The 15168-nt window shown below is 44.4% G+C and overlaps 1 protein-coding gene across 9 annotated transcripts in view; it reads right to left on the bottom strand.

Moving 5' to 3' along the window:
- Window positions 1-15168, bottom strand: part of KDM6B (lysine demethylase 6B) — a 2050345-nt gene that overhangs the window by 555541 nt on the left and 1479636 nt on the right. For all 9 annotated transcript variants that reach the window (XM_069646240.1, XM_069646239.1, XM_069646242.1 and 6 more), the window contains one exon: window positions 11162-11233. The gene's annotated coding sequence lies outside the window, so the exon portion shown is untranslated. The remainder of the gene's footprint in view (window positions 1-11161; window positions 11234-15168) is intronic.

Consider the following 15168-nt stretch of genomic DNA (forward strand, 5'->3'; position numbering starts at 1 on the left):
TCAATTAATTAATTTCGTAGACTATTCAACCGTGGCATTGCCGCTGGTCCACCCACTTGCGCCCCTTCCGTGTATGAGAGCCCCAACCCTGTTTTAATAGTGCTAACCCTGCAACCCTTTTAAAATTCCGTGCCTCCAGAGGCCGGGCTCACCCGATCTAAGGACACCTTTTTGACCACACGAACACGTCCATTAGGTGTTCCAAAGAGGCCTTAATCCACACAACTGCCCTCAAAACTCTGGCGGCCTGGTTGTGTTACCTGGCGTACCTACACCCATAGAAGTACCCTTTGCACGGTCCATGAGTCCAGTGTGCATAAAATAGCCCCCCTGCCGCTTACCAATGTAAGGACCCTCTACTGCCACGTTTCCCCTATTGAGTGGAGCTGAGGCCATAAATCACCCAAGGAATACCTTACCCATTACGGAAAACCCATACGCGCCTCTACCCCAAACGTGCTGAAAGACCCCCATAATTTAGCATTTATATAGCGCCACGAACCCTCGGTTATTTGAGCGCTGCTTATTATTACCCACGGTGTGTGGTGCTCATTTATCGACCTCGGAAGATGCAAGGTTGGGTTTGTCCCTGCCGGGATTCGAACCAGGAACCCCTCAGCAAATGGAAGCCCTGTACCACGCCAATCTAAAATCTTTACGCTGCCTGTGATAATTTGACATCAATGAAACACACAGGCGCTTTCTCTCGTATTCCTCTAACAATCCAATCAATCAATCTTCATCAAGCTCCTTTACCTATCCAACAGTAAACCCAGTCAAACCATCTCTCCCCCGACCCACAGATCTCGCGCTAGCCACCCCATGGATTTTGAATCACACACTTAGACCGTCTTTTCCCATTTAACTGTTTATCATGCGACCTGGGGATACGAACTCCCAGTCGCCAGCTTCACCGGTTGGGCCCCTTGGCCGCTACTCCATATAGCCTGGTGAAGCAATGTCATGGAAGTCGCCTTTCGAACTGCACTTGTTACCGTAGTGGCCTCCCAGTGCCGCGGCCAGTCCACCGCACCTCCCCCTCTACCCAGGAGTCACACATCGGGATTGCACGGCGCTCACCACCACAAATGAGTGTGAATGCGATACAAGTGCCATATCATGTACTCCCTTCGGCGCGAACAAGTAATGTGGTGGAGAAACCCGTAAAAGCGTTTAAAAAGGACTTTCTGCATGCCGGTGTGGGCCGTCTTACACGGCAGCCCCAGTACAGCGCGTTTTGACCTAAACTCCAAACCCTTCTGCATAGTAATGCGCTTACCTTAAGTTGCATTGGTCCCACCTCGCAACGCACCACAGCCGCCCATGAACAACACATTTTTTTTATTTTTTTTTTTATTTTATGTTTTAGTTTGGTCTCAAACTTTTCCATCAAACTTTTCCATCATTTTGATTCGTGAAAAGAGAAAGAAAGAATAAATGGCCAATGAGCTGAAGATATAGACATCAGTGTCGAGAGGCAGCGGAGCTGCGGAGTTCCGCTGAGTTTTGAGATTTCTTTTTCATGAGATCAAGAATATCTTGAAGGTAGAGAGATACTGTATATATATATTTATTATTCTTTCCGCTAAGAATTGCCGCCCATCTTTTATCTGTAGTCATTTGTTGGGATCCCATGTCAAAATATCCCCGAAATTGATTTCGTTGGATGGCAAGAGAGGGGCATTCCATCACGAGATGAAATATGGTTTCTGGTATCGTCTTGAATTTACAGAAACGGCAGTGATTTTGGTCTTTTGGAATTTGTTTTGTTGCAGCTAAATAATCATTCGTTGGTAGGATATTTAGCCGAAGTCGTAGAAAGGTTGCTCTGATATTTGGGTCAGGAAATTTCGACAAGTATTGCTGCGGTTCATGAAGTTTTCTATTGTCTACGTTGCAGTGCAGCGTCCGTTTGTAGTTGTTTTTCTGATCAATGGTTTGAATCCAATCATTCTGGAGAAGTTTGAATTTGGCATATTGCGGCCGTTTGATTAAAAGTTCTTCGGAGATCTCTTCTTTCTCCATTTCTTTGTTGATTGATTTTTTCCAGGTTTCTAAAATTGTGTTATTTAAAGCGTTGCGATCGGTTTTCAAAATTTGAATTGCAGGAGTGATATCATCCGCTATTATTTTCCGATAGATGTCCATTCTTTTCCATCGTACCATGGATCCGATGGATTGGGTTGCTATCTCGTAGCGGATTCTGGGTATGGGGTATGATTGAGGAAGATTTAGGATCTTGCGCCAAAATATTGCCTCAAGTTTTACCCAGTTTACATGTTCGGCATTCAACATAGTTTCAGATCCATATGTTATTATGGGAATGTATTTTTGCCTGTAGTACATAATAATCGGTTTATATGAGAATTTTCCATATTTTTTGTGCAGGATGCACCCCTGGCGCGCCAGTGCTTGGGCTTTCTGTTCTATTTTGTCTAGCCAGTCCGCTTCTATTTTTGATTGATTGAGTGTGATCCCTAGATATTTAAATGTTGTGACATTTTCTATTCTTATTCCATTGATGTTGAAGTTCGGTTGGTGTTTTAATTTTGTTTGTGGTTTCGTCAACAGCATAGTCTTTGTCTTCGTAATATTGATGACTAAATCATTTTGTTTCATGTAGTTGCTTAGTGCTGTAAGCGAAAGTTGTAATCCAGATGGGGTTCTATCGAGCAAATCGATGTCATCTGCATAGGCCATTATAGGGACCGGTATCGAGTTTATTTTCAGGGGGTTTGTTTGCGTATTTGCCAGATGTTGGTCAATGTCTGACGTGTACAGGTTGTAAAGCGTCGCTGCCAGAGGGCATCCTTGTTTTAAGCCGTTCATTGTCACGATGGAAGCAGATGTGTGTCCTTGTTTTGAGAGTCTGACTTTTATTGAAGTGTCAGAATAAAGTAGGATGATGGGTTCGAGGATGTTCGCTGGGCATTTCCATGCATGCAGTTTTGCCCATAACTTGTGTCGAGGTATAGCAACAAAAGCCATCTTTAAATCAATAAATGCCGTGTAGATCATGCTCCTGTTGTTTATGGCTTCATGTTTGATTAAGTGCAATAGTAGGAGATTTATGTTAGTCCCTACATTGCGCGTGAAACCTGTTTGACGCGGAGAGAAACGTCCATTGGTGGTGGCCCATGCAGTCAGGTGCTTTAAGAGAGCTGTTGCGAAGATTTTTCCCAAGGGGTCCAGTAGAGCGATTGGACGAAAGTTCTCCGGGAGGTCACGTGGTCCTTGTTTATGTATCGGAACTATTGTAGCTGTTCTCCAAGTAGTTGGAATTCGGTTAGTTTTGTTTATAATGTCCAGGATCTGTGACATGAATTGTGCCCATACTGTGGGGTTTTGTTTAAGGACGGCGTTCAAGAGGCCGTCGGGTCCTGGGGCTCTTGATGAATTGAGACTTATCATATGTAGGAAATCTTCTTGAGAAGTATGAATTGTCCATTTTGTACTTCTTTGATTCAGTTTTTCTTCTGAATAATTATGCTGTGGTCCGTACAAGGTCGAGAAATGGGTGGTCCATGTCTGTTGTGGTACATTAGCTGTGAGCTTATGTTGTTTCAAGTGGTTTTCGTTCAGTAGGTTCCACAGTTCACGTGTGTTGTTGGTCTTTAGAGTCTTCATTATTGTTTCTGCATCCGTCTGGAGTAACATCGATTGATGTGATTTCCTCCAATTGTTGTAGGATTGCTTTAATTTTGCAATCTTTATACGATTTTCTGTTGTTTTGTTTTTGTTAAGTTGTCTTCTCTGTTTGGCCAATTCTTTTTTTTTTCTGCTATTTCCCGGTTGTAGGTGTGTGCGTGTAAAGTTTGAGGGCAGTTTTTTACTGTTTGTTGAAAGGGAAGAAGAAGCCACCCGTAATTCAGTTTTTCCAATTCTGGTTTTGATGAGTCTTCTAATTTCCTTGGAAGAAGAGATATCGCTGTTTGTGATATGCGTAGTCTTGTTGCTGAACCTGCAAGTTCTAGTATTGTGGCATCAGATGGTACTGGTTCATTCGTCATTAACTGTGAGGTGACGGTTAGCATGTTGTGGTCACTATTGTCAGAGATTAGCGTTATAGCTGCCTTGACAGATGCTTGCAGCGTTTGTGAAAGAAATATGTAGTCGATGATCGCTTCTGATTGTCCTCTGGTCCATGTTGGGACAAAGGGAGTCGAATTATCTTTTGCATGATTTAAGAGCATCAGGTTTCGTGTTGTTATTTCTTTAATCCATGTTGCTGCTTTAGGAGTTAGTTGGTCCAGCGTGCGTGGAGTACCATTTGATGTTATTAGGTTGATGTTGAGGTCACCGCACAGTATTAGTTCGATGTACTGATGTCTCTGAAGTAGATTGTCTATAGTCATGAATACGCCGTCCATAACTGCCTCGTTTGTGATGGCCACAGGATTCCAGTAGAGATTCAGAATGGCAATTTTTGTTTCATAACTACTTTTTTGGTGTTTAAATGATGTAGTTGCTATTACGGTCACTTGAATCCAGGGGTTTATATTTTCATTTGTCAACACTTTCCATTTCGGGGTTATTTTGATAAGTGTGAGTAGTCCTGATGCGGGTCTGCCTTGATGTTTTTTTAAGGCAGGGTTTAAGAATGCAAGAAAACCGTCGCAAGCTGGCGTATCCATGATCCAGGTCTCTTGTAAACAAATGATTAGATAATTCTCGAGGTTAGAGCAAGGTTGGGTGTATAAGTGCAGGTTTCCTCTTGTGTTCCATGAGCAGAGTGACCATGTTATGCTTGTATTAATTGGTTGTTATGAATAGGAGTAGCTTGAACTTCTTGAGTATGTGGTTTCCGACCTTGATATTTCTAGGTCGTAGATTCTTTTGATTGGTTGTTCTTGGCTAATTGCTCTTGCCGCTGTTGACGGAGAATTTCAATTTGAAGTCTTCGTTGCTTGGTTGTTGTTGCGGATATAGTTCTGTTTTCTCTCGGCATTGTTTCTTAGCGTTGTAGTGGGCCAGCAGTTGAAGCCAAGTTTGAGGAGGTGTTCACATTTTGAAATAATTAAGTCTTGGTCTTCTGGGTCAGATAATTCTGCGATAATTTTGTCTAAATGTTTATCATCCTTGAAGGTGATTAAATCGATCTTATTGGTTGTGATAGGTTTTAGTTGTGGTATTGCTCCAAAAAGTCGGAGAATGTTTGTTCTATTAAGTATTAAAGGTTTTGCTCTTTTTATTTGGTTTTCGATATGAATTTGATAGATTTGGTTTTGTTCTAATGGATCTATAAAAGAAGGTAAGGTGCATTCGCTTGTGGACATGTTTTGTAGATCAAAGGAGTCATCTGTGACTTGATCATAGAAGTCACTCCATGAAATGGTGCAACTGGGGCTGTTCAGAGACGTATTTGAGACATCTTGTAGCGATTGATTGGCAACGTCTTTATACTGGTGTAAGGATTGCGGTTCACGGTTATTTGAGTACTCGTCAAGTATTATGTAACTTGATGACGTTGTGGGACATGTGAATGGTGGTGTGTCGTCTATTTCCTGATCTTCATGAGTTGAGCAATTTAGTAGTTCTTCATCGTGAGAGGCAGATTGTGACAGAGGTTGTGACGGTATGGTGCTTGGAGTGAGTGGAGTTTGATCTTGTAGTGTCGTGGATATTACGACTGGAGGTCTAATTTGAATTGCTGATGATAATTGGCACTGTCTCGTTGTCTTCTCTTTTACATCTTGTGCAGGTTGTCCGTTGTTTTTTATAGATCTGAGGAAGGCTCTGGATCCTGTTTGTCTTTTCTTGGGAGGTTTTGTCTGTCCAGGTTGTGGAGTGATAGTTGGTTTTTCTTTTGAGAACATTTTGAACTGTTCTATTTTAGTTGTCTTCAGTGTGTTTTGATCTTGTGCTTCCGAGTCCAAGGGGGATCCTGACATTGACGATTGTTGTATGGTCTTTTCTGCATAAATTTCTGATCTTGTGGCTAATTGTTGGACATTTGGACATTGTGGTAGAGAGGGTTGGGTAATCTTCAAGGCCGGTTTTTGATTTAATTGGTGTTGTTGTATTTTGAGTAGATTCAATAGTTCTTTATTTAGGTTTGTTTTTTCTTGTTGGTCGCATCTAGCCATTTCTGCTAGACGTTGTTGCCAGCGGGTTGATTGCTCTGCTTCTAAGTTGAGGCGAGCCTCCGTTGTGTTCACAAATTTTTCAATGTAGATCTGTTTAGAGTGGATCATAGCTAATAAGGTTCCTTGGTCTTTAATGTTATCATTCATTGTTTCATGTAACTTAATGAAAGGTATCATGGTTTGCGCTAGTACTACGATCATCATGTTTTGCAAATCTAACATGGTAGTGGGAATTCTTGGATTAGTGTTTTCGTGTTGTCCAGGTTTGTTGTCCATTAAGGAAGGGGATTTCTGTTCTGTGAGGTTTGATGACTGCGATGGTGGATCGTTTTTGTTGATGTTATCTGGTGTGTAAAAAGAGTCGTCTGTGTCATAAGTAAAGCGATTTGGGATGGGATGTCCCAGTTGATGTATCATAGCATATTCAGTCTTGATGATTCTTTTTCCAGGTTCCTGAGATGAACACGGAGTTGATGTCATCCGAGATGGGTGTGATCCTTTATTTGTGCTGAAAATTTCCTTTCGTTTATCGATGCTTGACATAATAGACACAATGCCTTCTTCCCCAGTAACGCGAGCCCTCTTTCATACTACATTGCCGCCATTTAAAAACATGCCAAGTTCTCCTTCTAAAATCTAACCGTCGTACACCGCCATTTGTGCAGCCATGGACCCCGAATACAATGCTCGTTCAGAACCTTGATTCAACTCCCTGGCCGCTCGTCAGGTCACACCCCATGAAAGTCAAAGATACCGAAGGAGCAACGTGGCAACCCAATGCATTCCTCACCAACTCTCCGTATGCATACTCTTTCCATTTTTACCACAACCCCGCGGTCAAAAGCCAAACCCCATGCACCTTGATAGCAAGCCGAGCAATCGCATTCCACCTGCCCGTTTTACAAACATTTATATGCATAACATTCATAACGAATGCATTGTTCTAAACCATTAATTTACCTCATAATTGAAAAGTGAGCCATGAAACCCTCGTGTATAAGTGTGCTATACTGCCATTTTGTTACATAACTTAAGCCGTCAACTCACAAAACCGCCTACTCCCCCGCTTGCCCATTTGTATGCACCTTGTTCCTCTGTGAATGTGCACCAACCCCCAAGCAACTGCATTAATTGTGTGCGCCCATGCGACGCACCGTTACTTGTGGTGCAACCAAGCCGCGGCAGACAGGTCCTTAAATGCACAACATTTCCCTCTATCCCTGAGCGATATCCGTAACAAAAGTGGTCTCTGCTCTCCATTCCGCAAAAACCCAATACCAACGTCGCTCCATTCCATTTACTAGTTCCTTTGAACCTCCTAAAGCATTCCATATGAAACAATTAAACCCACGCCAACCTGGCGTGCACCCGAACACAGCTGCCGTTAGCCCTTTCCAAACAAGTTAATCACGCTATCCGTGAAGAGATTAGCACATTCGAACCTGCCACAAAACTTACTCTTATGTGCTGCATTCACAACTCTAATTTTACCGCTGTGTTTATACGAATTTCTTTAAACCACCCTGCACGCAAAAAGGCATCTAGAAAGACTGTAGGCTTGCATAATTATTTATTTAATTTGCATTTTTATAGCGCTCCGGGGCATCGAGGCGCTGTTACGGGAATATGCCTTAGTTGCATAATTATCACGTGCTTAATACCCAGAGGTTTCTAAGCGCGGACCTGGGGATTTAACCTGTGCTGCTTCGTGTCGTCTTGTTTGCAAGGCGTGCACGTTGCCGGTGAGCTATCCTGCCGGCCTTATCACAAAATTAGCAACTGTATACTGCAACCGTTTCCGGTAACAAATCCGTCAAACTTTCCTTAAAACCCCCATGACTATCCCATGCACACCTTAAGCATGCGCACCCCCAACGGCGGCTTCTACCCGCCATCCAAATTCCATAGCGTATTGAAATACGATGTGCCGCGCGAAGGCCATGTAAAACACGCATGAACATCCTGTGTGCATGCCCCGCTTTCGACCTCGCCGCCTCCTGCACGAATTCTGCGCACCTTGGAGGGGGGTAAACGAACCCCCCCTCCCACGTTTCAAGTGTACATAACCTTTTACCTAATTAATTTACAACGGACCCTGGGCGAATAACAGATTACCCCCAAGACATCCATCCCGTGCTTAATCGACCCCGGTATCCACCGGCGTGCCTCTCAAAAGGCCTACCGTCAGCCGTGCTTTTTTCTTCATACTAAGAGGATCAACAGCGGGCACACCTCGCATTAACCCCTTGCGCACATACGATGTTCCTTGATAACCCGCGCTGCCACCGATCCTTTAAGACCAGCTTCCCTGCGGAACGCTGCTCCCTCCATTACCCACTGGGATACGCCTGTACCTGCACAAGCCCACTACCCCGACTCCTGTAATCTGGGGCCCCTTTTACTCGGTTTTTCCCTTCCAATGCGGTTTGCACTGCAACACACGAAGTTCCCTCCACGCTGGAACTTCACCTCGGCATACACCGGAACACTCCCTTCCCTCGAACGCCTCCTCTCCTTTTCGTGCACCAGGAACCTGGACCAAGAACATCCCGAACATCTTCCAGCACACAAAACGAAATCCTCTGCTCCGGCGAGTCGGCGGAGTCCCACTTCAGGAGTAAAACGAAATTCCTTCCACTTGCGAGGCGGCGACCGGGTCCCAGTGCAGGAGCGAGATGCCTGGCGGCTTGTTCTTCTTCTTGCTGATAGATTTTTATCCATCAGCGGTGATTTTTTGGATACAGAGACTTGAGCCTCATTACTCCATCTTCTCGGGTTGAGTATGTAGTCGTGGGTTTGTATTCTTCTTGGTCTGTGTGGTCTTGTCAGAGTAGGGCTGGTTTCACAGGGTCTTCGCAGTGATGGGCCGCGGGTAGCGGTCGAAGGGGTTTGCAGTGGTGGCAGTGAGTCTTCTGATCAGAGGGTTCGGGTTCTGATCCAGTTCTTGGCAGAAGTTCTTACTCAGCTTCGCTAGATGTTCATCCAACATCTCGATGTCCAGGTCTCTGTGAAGGTCTGCTGTCCTTGTGAAGATTGGAGCTCCAGACAATATCCGCAGGGCCTTGTTCTGGACTATCTGAAGACTCTTCCGGTGTCGCTCATGGCAGGTCATCCATGCTGGGGAGGCATAAGTCAGGGTTAGTCTGATGATCGCCTTGTAGACGTTGATCTTTGTCCGGAGTGGCATGGACTTGCTCTTCAGGAGTGGGTACAGCGCTGCCATCTTTCCTGTTGCCTTCTGCTGAGTATTCTCGATGTGGCTTTTCCAGTTGAGTTTGCTGTCCAGGGTCACACCGAGGTAGCGGCGGCTGCTCTCCCATTTGATGGTCTCCCCGTTGAGGCTGATGTGTGGGTGCTCCTTGATCTTCTTTCTGGCACCCCGGTCCCGCCTGTTTATATCCTGGTGGCCCCGCCCCTTTTCCTTTGTTCAGCCCTTCGCGGGCTTTTGGGCCATTAGGCCTTTTGGCGCCGTTCCGCCCCTCGCCTTTTGACCCCAAGGGGAGGGTCCCAGGTCACTCCAGGTTACCCTGCTGCCTCCTCCATCTTGGGCTGATTTTTCCGTCGTCAGCTCAAGAATACGACTGAGTGCGATGGAAAATGTGGTCCAGCTATGTCTTTGGCATAGCAATCCACCCTTCAAACTACTGCTACTATAGTGTCACTATATTAAACCGGTGCTAAAATTAGAATTACTATTTGCATGCAACGTGAACCTCCTTTTCTCCTGTCTGGTCAGGTTAGGGTCTGCCAAATGACCATTCGATTTACAGCGCTTCGAAGCCATCACGTATGCAGTAGGCGGTATACACATACCAAATAATATAACTTTTAGTGTAGATGTTTCAAGACAATGTCTGTTTTTGCATGGTAATAGGTTAATTGTACAAGAAAACAGCTATATCATTTATAGTTCTACAAATGTCTTGTCTTGAATGTATTCTTTCTTGAAATGTTTATCAAGGAAGCAAATGTATGTACAAATAAGTGACAAAGGACTTACGTGACACTAATGTTCATGAATATTAACTTTATAGTATTAAACTGTATCCAGTAGATGCAATAGATTGTTATATAGCGCCAATTCCAGATTCTTCCCGATCAGTAAAGAAAGTAGATGCCGTTACCCGATTTAAAGGCATTCGACATGACTTTCGAAACGTAAACAGCAGAGTCTCACTGCACGGATTCGAATTACAAGATGATATGCGAGTCTAGAACTTAACTGCCAAGAATAACAAATAATGAAGAATTTAACATATCAGTGGGAAGTCTTTTGGCGAGGCTCTATAAAGAAGTCTCTTTGGGGAGTCATGTTTGCAAGTACTGCAGCAGCCGGCCTTTAACGCATTTCTGGAGCAGTCTCTTTGTCCACTACATGGGGCCCTAATGTCTCTAGTATTTGTAGAGCAGTGGCTCTCTGCGGTATTCGCAGAGCACGGGTCGGTAAGGCATTTAGGACACATGGGACGGTGTTTGGGAGTCAGTAGGTCTGTCCAGCTTTTGGGGAGAATATTATAAAATTAGGGAAGCAGGGATGTATGTCAGGTGTTTGGCATACAGTGGTCCAAATGAAAATCCAGGAGCAGAAGTTCCTGTCGCTATTTGGGAAACAAAAGGTTTGAAGGATTTTCAGGACGCAATGGGTCTGTGGGGCATTTGGTGGATGAGGGAGTTCTGTGAGGTAACTGAGAAGCATTAAGTCTGTGTGGTATTGAGAATCGGGACCGGATGCTTATTATTTGAAGATCTCCACCATGGTTTCTTCTTTTCCTCTAATACTTTGAGGAGCTTCTGAAAGGCGACCAGACTGCTCCATATCACCGGGAAGAATATTTCCACTCCAGGCCTTTTCCATGAACACACTATTGCTCGCCTCTTTCATACAGTTCCATTCAAAGCACAGCAGGACAACTCCCAGAATTAATTTGTTAAATGGAAACACAGGCATGGAATAATTGTATCATGGTCGCATGCAGTCACCTGTGGTCAACCTAAACAAGCAATTGATTCTCGTCTCAAGATGCATCTCATTTTACACTCTCTTCCTTGCCATTCTTGCTCTCCCAGTTTCTTACCTCGTTGTCGCAAAAGTTCCTTGAGTGCTTCCACCACGATAGACTTCGAGAAAGGGTAGGGATAATTTCGTTCTGTACAAAAAAAGTAAAAGAACCATTAGTCACACCCCACCGAAAGCCAAGAACATTAAGTGAGTCTCCACAGCACAGCACGTTGAACATTAAAGAATGGGGTAATGAGGTGTTATGGTGATGACAAAAGCAGACCAAGCAGGAAGTGGCCCTGCAAAGAGATTGGGAGCATAGAAATAGAAACGGCAGAAAAAGTTAACCGGGGGAACTTTAAATGCACATGGTAAGACCGCAAGACAGTAATGCAGGGAGAGTTGGAACCGCAGAGGACAAAAGTAGTAAACTAGGAAGAGCAGACGAGGAAATCAAAATAGGATAGGACAGCACACATTCACGAAGAATGGGATGTTCAATGAGGATATAGTCAGTGAGAACACCTGCAGAGAGTAGAACACGGACTGCAGATAGGGGGCAGAGTATAATGGGGATATCTATGCGAAAGAAAACCAAAGAAAGAAAAGTGACAGTTTAAAGACCAACATTTGGGCTGCAGCCTGCGCGCACCATCTGAAAAATTACACAACAGCTTTTCCTGCCCTCAACAAAATTGGGAAACTAATCAGCGAGTCCAGGGACTTGCCCCTGCATGGTAGAGCCCGCAATCCCGCAAACACTCCAGCAGTCATTTCCTGGTTTCTGCACTCTCCCCTAGCCCTACCTCCACCACACACTCTGCCCTACCTCCAGCCCGTGATTGGAGGACTGCACGGAACAGGTGACCCCAGCCCTCCTACCTCATTACCAGATCCCACAAGGCAGCTTTGCCCAGGCAGCAGGCAAAGGGCTCTGGCAAAGGGCACTTCCCTGTGGAGAAAACATCCCTGTTTGACCTGGTGCCTTAACCCTGGCTGGTCCAGCCTGCCCAACAACCTACGCCATCCCTGTACTACTTGCTGTTCCACATTGAATTCGCATTTGGAGTCTTGCTGTTTTGTTCCGCCGCGTTGCATTTCTCCTGACAGTGACTCCAAGCGGTATTTGCTATTTTTTCTACAGCCACACATGCTTGCTCTAAATATGGTCCAGGAGGTATGTTTCACAACTGTATCCTGCCACCGTTCGTTCTCCCCAGCAACACTTACCCTTCTTCCAGCAGGGTCAAAGGTGTGCAATTTTGAACTGCTTCTCAGTACTGTTTTTCCTCTGCCACTGTCTTTCCACAAGGACCAAGATTTGAAGGATTTCTTTCCCGTTGTGAATAGCGCCTCAGCTACACTGTGCCTGCCCCCGCTATGTCTATGAGCTCCAAGGTCAGAGGTGCCAACTGGCACACCAGAAATAGCCCCTCTGCCACAGTCAGACCTAACCCTTACTTACCACCCCCGACCTTGCAGCCTAACACCATCAGGAGCACTCATCCCACACACTCCAGCCAAGACCCCACCCTTTCGAGCATCCTCCCTCCGTCTCCTGGGTTGCCGTCAAAGAACTATCCCCGTCTGGCATATTTATTGAAAGTTTGGGGATGGGGTAGTATCCACCTTATACAAATTAGTGTTGAATCAAATACCTAGCGGCGGACCCAACATCCGCATTAAATGGAAATGGGATCTGGGGGCTGACATCTCAGAGGGTGTGGCAGGAGATGTGCACACTTACAAAGGTGGTGTCCTTAAATTCAATAGGCGGCATTATACCCCTGCTAGAACATGCGCGTTTGTCGTCAGGAAAGGTACGGGTCAATGCCCCAGATGTGGTACCGAGGGAGGAGACTACATACTTATGTTTTTTGTCTTGCCTGCAGGCACTTACATTTTGGGGGGTGTGTGTGTGCTGTGCTTGAAGATGTTAATACCATCTCCGGGGCTTATATTGCATCTTTATTGACCAAACAAAGGAAGCACATGAATGAATAGGCTGCTTAACTTATGTTTTTTGCCGGGACAAAAAAAATGCATACTAAGCACTGGACACATTGAAAAGCCCCATGAGGAACCAATGGTTACATGATCTAGTACGTGCAAACAATATGGAGAAATCCTGGATATCGTCGTCGCCCGTCTCTAGTTGGCCTAGAGACATATGGTCTCCCATTAAACTGTATCTGATAAATACTACAGTGATCTAGCTCAGGTACCAGTGTAATGTTATTTTTGGGTTAATGATGGGTGGCTTGGGTATCTTTGCCCTGGTGCCCAATTATTGCTGAATTACTCTGAAGGATTGTTCAAGTACGAAGATGTATGTATGTAATGGTGCATTTTCGAATGCTTTGCTTTGTAGTAAACCTGTGCTGCCTAGGTTCAGTATGCCAAGTAATGAACAAAATTTATAAAAAATAAAAAACGTACTCTATCCACCTCCAGACCTTGACCTCTTGGAAACCCTCCACCCCATCCGATATGCCCCCTACAACTCCACAATCACACCGCACGGATCACCATTTTGCAACCATAAACACCCTACATGTGCAATCCTAGCTGCCTCCGCAGCTCAGCCGTGCCTACAACCCTTTTCGCACACGTCCCCAGCTCCCACTAAACACTGATTACCTAGACTTAGAATCATGGGCTTCTTCTCATTTATGCTGAGACCATTGAGTCAATACATTTTTTTAAAGCATTTATTAGGTGCTGCAGACCAATTGGGGTGCTGTCCATCAATAAGACGTTGTCAGCATAGGCGCGCCAATTTAGTTTCCCCCTCCCCCCTTCAATTTTTGGAGAAATAAAGGATGCAGGGTCTAGAAATTTCCGTGCATCAGATACAAATGGGTTGAATAGCGTAGGGCCAAAATACACCCTTGGGGTAAGCCACTCATAGTTCTAATTGGGATTGAAAGTTTACCCTCGCTATTAAAATGTACCTGCATCATGGATCCTTCGTGTAAGTGGATTACAATTAATAGAATATCCCGAGGCATTCCTAACAAAAGCAATTTTGACCATAGCAGAACTCAATCAACCTGGTTTAAAGCTTGCGACAGATCTATGGCCACCACATAAGTGGAGGAGGCCCCTTTTTCCATGCCTTTTCTTGAACTAAGGAAACCAAACCACCTAGTTCTGTGCCCATTCGCTTGCTAAATCCAAATTGCTTACATGAAAATATGGAATGTTGTTCTGACCAATCATCCATGAGATTTAAAACCAACCCAGCGAAAATCTTTGAGTCAGCGTCCATTAACGCAATAGGGCGGTAGTTTCTTGGGTAGTGTATATGTTAATTATATATCTCCAGGAACTAGGGATAGGTTAATTTGTGATGTCAGAGAACAACAAAAACAAGGCCTTTGCCCACATCTCAGGGTTTGCCTTAAGAATGACATTGGCCAAGCCATTTGGACCAGAGGCCCTAGATGGATTTGATTTTTGAATTTGGGCCACTATCTCTGCAACTGAGAAATTACATTTCCATAATTGTGTGTTTAAGGCGAATAATGTTGCAGGGGGAGGGTGTGGATGCATATATGTTCCCAAAATGGCCCACCCATACCTCCTCAAACACAGTTTGAGGAGACTATATAATTTATCAACTTCCAGAATTGGCGTGCTGATCCATCTTTAAGAGCATATAGCATGGCCTCATTATCCACTTTTAACATTGCACAGAGATGGGCTTTAATCCAGTTTTTCAACTTTAATTTTTCCCTACAAATTCTTATTGATTTTTCCCACCCAATTTATGCAAGAATTTCCAAGTCTTCGGATCTCTTTATTGCACATGTTTTTATGCAAGTTAACTAGATGATCAAATACATGTGTGTGCTTAATTCTAGCGGGAGTGTCGCATCTTATGTTTATTCCTACTTCCAATAGTCTATGGTCACTAATGTTAGTGTCAATCAGCTTAAAAGAGTTGCACGCTTCAAATAATTTTTCTGACATAAAGATGTGATCTAAAGTTGATCGTTCTATCCCACTAGACCATGTATGGGGTCTTTTTCTTGATAGGATTTACGTGGGATAGTGCCCAGTTCAAAAAGAGTGTGTACC

Source organism: Ambystoma mexicanum, chromosome 1p (assembly GCF_040938575.1).
Source record: "Ambystoma mexicanum isolate Mex_15411 chromosome 1p, UKY_AmexF1_1, whole genome shotgun sequence".
NCBI lineage: Eukaryota > Metazoa > Chordata > Amphibia > Caudata > Ambystomatidae > Ambystoma > Ambystoma mexicanum.